Source organism: Cyprinodon variegatus, unplaced genomic scaffold (genome assembly GCF_000732505.1).
Source record: "Cyprinodon variegatus isolate N-32 unplaced genomic scaffold, C_variegatus-1.0 Scaffold888, whole genome shotgun sequence".
NCBI classification, from domain to species: domain Eukaryota; kingdom Metazoa; phylum Chordata; class Actinopteri; order Cyprinodontiformes; family Cyprinodontidae; genus Cyprinodon; species Cyprinodon variegatus.
The window spans coordinates 73566-78521 of record NW_015151341.1 but is presented as its reverse complement, the minus strand read 5'-3'; the positions used below and the strand labels follow the sequence as shown (position 1 = coordinate 78521).

The window sequence follows — 4956 nt, the reverse complement described above, 5'->3', positions numbered from 1 at the left end:
ATTATAGGACGTTACAGACAGTGACATGCAAGAAGTCCATAAAAGAGGAAGAAGATCAGTGTGTGAATATTTTTACTTTAGATAAATGTGAGAAATGCACTTCTTCTTTTGTTTAGATGTTGCAGAAACTTGGAAGATTATTCAGATAAATCCAGGAGATCTGATCTGTGTTGATGAAGAGCAGCAGATCAAATGTCTAATTTCATAGATCAGTCACACTGGTAAGATTGTATTTTACTTTTAAAACCTGCTGGTTTCCAGTTTAGACTCTGAAGTGTTTTTCTAACTAAAGAGGAAGTGATTGGTAAGAATGTGGTGAACAGCAGCAGCAGAGCTCTGGAGGTTTTAACCCACAATGAACAGAGAAATATACGTAGTTAACACATTGATAGAAGACATTAACAGACATTAACTTAGTTTATTTGAGGCTACAGCCATATAATAACACATTTGTAGACGAAAACTAATTTAACTACACATGAGCATTACAGATTTTACACAATGAATTATAAAAACAGAACATCTTTAAGAAGAGAGATATAAAAAAAACAGATCATGCAGACTAAAGGCAGTAGATTGAAAAGCAAAATGGTCAAAAATGAGGAAATGATTCCTAAAGATTCTTTAAGTTATTCTACACACGTCAAGACCTAAAACATTTTGAGTCATAATAAAACAGAATAATTAGACAAAAACTCCTCTTTGCTAAACCAGGCAGCCTGTTGTGATGCTTCAGCCACACAATGACGTCATCAACCAAACAACCTCTCAGCTCATCTCAGCTTTACACTTAAAAGCATTTAGCATATTTACTTAAACAGATTTCATTTTCAAACCTCATTCAAAGCTCACGTATATTGATTCTGTAATGCCACACAATTAAACAAACATTAATACTTTTTCTGCTTTGTGATACTTTAAGGTGATATTTGCTTTTCTCCATGTTGAAGTGAAATATACTCTGCTTTAAACTTTTCAAAACACAAATCTGTATAAATCTAAAGCCAAGGCTGTGTATATTTGGTCAAACTAAAGAGTCCTCAGGTGTTTTCATAGTTCTCTCCATCATCATCTTCTTTATGCTCTTAAGGAAAAATAAAAATAGAAAAACAAACATTACTTCTTTTAGAAACCTAAAAAAGAAAATAATTCAGCAGCATTTAATGGAATCACTGAATCACTATTCAACACCTCAAACTAAGTAACTCTTAAAGGTAATCCAGAGCCTTAGACATGTGACGTTCTGGTAGCTCAGAGGCCTTTTTTTTACAAAAGCTGAATTTAAAAAATCCCAGAATAGGAGATAAAGCCAGGCTCATGCATTAGAATCTGGGTTTAGTCAAAGAGGACTCTGATCTTGTTGCATGTTTGTCTTTTCCTTCCTGCAGCTTTGGGTTCAGTTGGTAAAGATCTAGAAGCACCTAAGAGGTGGTGACAGCCTATAGAGCTGCTCCTGCAAAGTGTTTCTCTCTCTGAGAGGCTGCTTGATAACCTANCTTTTGTTTAGATGTTTCAGAAACATGGAGAATCAATCAGATAAATCCAGGAGATCTGATCTGTGTTGATGAAGAGCAGCAGATCAAATGTCTAATTTGATCAGTCACACTGGTAAGATTGTATTTCACTTTTAAAACCTGCTGGTTTCCAGTTCAGACTCTGAAGTGTTTTTCTAACTAAAGAGGAAGTGATTGGTGAGAATGTGGTGAACAGCAGCAGCAGAGCTCTGGAGGTTTTAACCCACAATGAACAGAGAAATATACGTAGTTAACACATTGATGGGTGACATTAACAGACATTAACTTAGTTTATTGAGGCTACAGCCATATAATAACACATTTGCAGACAAAAACTAATTTAACTACACATGAGCGTTACAGTTTTTACACAATGAATTATAAAAACTGAGAACATCTTTAAGAAGAGATATATATATAAAAAAAACAGATGATGCAGACTAAAGGCTGTAGATTGAAAAGCAAAATGGTTAAAAATGAGGAAATGATTCCTAAAGATTCTTTAAGTTATTCTACACACGTCAAGACCTAAAATATTTTGAGTCATAATAAAACAGAATAATTCGTCAAAAACTCCACTTTGCTAAACAAGGCAGCCTGTTGTGATGCTTCAGCCACACAATGACGTCATCAACTAAACAACCTCTAAGCTCATCTCAGCTTTACACTTAAAAGCATTTTGCATATTTTCTTGAACAGATTTCATTTTCAAACCTCATTCAAAGCTCACATATACTGATTCTGTAATGCCACACATTTAAACAAACATTAATACTTTTTCTGCTTTGTGATACTTTAAGGTGATATTTGCTTTCCTCCATGTTGAAGTAAAATATACTCTGACCCAATATACACAGCCTTGACTTTAGATTTATACAGATTTGTGTTTGAAAAAGTGTAAAGCAAACTAAAGAGTCCTCAGGTGTTTTCATAGTTCTCTCCATCCTCATCTTCTTTATGCTCTTAAGGAAAAATAAAAATAGAAAAACAAACATCACTTCTTTTAGAAACAGACAAAAGAAAAAAAATCAGCGGCAGTTAATGGAATCACTGAATCACTATTTAACACCTCAAACTAAGTAACTCTTAAAGGCTCAGAGGCCTTCTTTAAAAAAGCTGAATTCAGAAATTCCAGAATAGGAGATAAAGCCAGGCTCATGCATCTTAATCTGGGTTTAGTCAAAGAGGACTCTGATCTTGTTGCATCTTTGTCTTTTCCTTCCTGCAGCTTTGGGTTCAGTTGGTAAAGATCTAGAAGCACCTGAGAGGTGGAAGTGACAGCCTATAGAGCTGCTCCTGCAAAGTGTTTCTCTCACTGAGAGGCTGATTGATAACCTCTGTCAGGTTGTTGATGCAAACACCTTTTCACCTCATTTTATCCACTGTTACCTTTATTCTGGGCAGATATTTTTCATCAATTACAACATCATTTCTCTTTTCACAGAGAATCTCAAATATTAAATAATCCAAATAGATCAGGCTAAGCCTTGACTGTAGAGTTTCCTTTTTTTGTTGCCAATAATGAGACAGATTGGTAAAAATTTTGTTTAAAAATGCAAATAGTGACAATAAAATCCCTAACTTTACATCAATAACAGGTGTTAGAGGAGAATAAAACACAATAAACCAACTTTTTCTGCACAGTATTTGATATTCTAAGATTTATACCAACTATAGAGATTATAAATCTGCTCCATTTCTTTCTATCTTACCTTTAGTTCTGGTCCAAACGCTGACGCTCACAACCGTTATAGAAAGAGCTGCTAAACCCACAGAGACGATGATGATATGCCATAAACCTAAAAGAGAAGAATATTGTTCTCTTGTCAAAAGTCTAAGCAGCTTTACCTAAAGCTTTCCTTTACCTATGTTTTTAATTGCCTTTATTTTGTTATTATATTCTCTACAAAATCAAACGATTCTATTATTTCTTTTTTTTAAATTGGTTTTATATTGCATCATGTTGTTTATGGTATTTAAGTCTGAAATTAAATAAAAGCAAAATGTGAAACACACCAATAGCACAACCTGATGTTTTCTTTGGGTTAAGACATTTCTAAATAAATGGGGAAAAAAACATTGTTCTTGAATCAGACCGTCGTCATCAGAAGAGTTTCTTTTTAGAACAATCAGCACTTTATCTATTGCTCTCTGAATAATGTTTGATAGAATTGACAGGACTGGTGAATTACATACTAGCAGGTGAATTATTTGATAAATTTTGTTGATGCTGTGATATATTTTATAGCCAAGTATTAGAGATTATTTTCTAAACTTAATCTTAAGCTCAATAATAAAGATTGAAAAAATATCAACTGCTGTCATCATTATAAATAAACACTTAAAACAAGTTTAAGAGTATAGTGGAGAGAAACCTGCAACAATGAAGGGGGTTCACAGCATCTTTACCTCCATTAGAATCTGTTGGCATTGGACTTGGTTCTGTTCTTTCTTCAATTTCTCTGGTTGGGCTGCATGTGGTTTCAGCTATTATTTCAACTTCAGACAAAGATAATAACAAAACTAAAGAGTTAATATGTTCCAGTTTTCGATTTGCTGCAACAATAGTTACATGCAAAATAGAAATTTCATGAGATCAGAGATTTTGAGTAATTTAATTAACCTGAAGTCACGGTACTTATTGTGGCTATAAATGAGTTTATATTTTTCAGACAAAATAGTGATTCTGCAGTAAAATAACAACAGCCCTAATAAAACAGTGACAATGAGAAAAATGGCTTCATATTAATACTCACCGTGGACGACAGACAGATCAACTCCACACTGATGAACCAGGATGTGATAATCTGGTTTGCTTCCAGATTTGTATTGTTGGCAATGATAATGACCAGCATCCTCCACTCTGACATTCCTTATTACCAGAGAACAGCTTTCTAAACTCAGTCTGTTTGATTTATTTTGCAGATTTGGGTCAATCTTTCCGAGTTTAACCAGCTCTACTAAGGAGTTCCTTGAACTGAAGACCCATGTGGTGCCATTACAGTTTGTTTGACCACTAATCAAACATTGGCAGGACAAAACCATGGTATCTCCAGATCTTATCCAAGCAGCTACTTCATCTGCAAACACTGTCGACAAACAGGAAGAGACAGTTGAGAAAAAAAATAGAAGTTGAAAATCGGAATACTTTAAGATTCCAGAATAAATAAGAGTTTGTTAAGATATTTCTTTGTCATTTTTCAGGTTTAAAGACAGAAAATAGTTGATTTATGGTAGAATGATAAATGTAGCCTTTGTTTACTGAATATAGTAGAATAAATATTCTTAATACAGTCATATTTCAGAGCTATTTCAACATTTCTATATTGTCTTACCTGTAGAATGAAGCTCTAGCATCACAAATAAACAAACTTTCATCCATCTGAGGTCACCCATTGCTCTTCTCAGCTTTTCTCTCTTGTTCTGATGCACTAAACTGTCA

General features: G+C 33.9%; 1 long non-coding RNA gene across 1 annotated transcript; it reads right to left on the bottom strand.

Moving 5' to 3' along the window:
• Positions 1-3954: 3954 nt before the first annotated feature.
• LOC107099609 lies at positions 3955-4924 on the bottom strand. Its single transcript, XR_001481971.1, has 3 exons — positions 4850-4924; positions 4271-4603; positions 3955-4013 (listed from the first exon to the last, which is right to left on the bottom strand). It is a non-coding gene; the product is annotated as an uncharacterized LOC107099609 (long non-coding RNA).
• Positions 4925-4956: the final 32 nt, after the last annotated feature.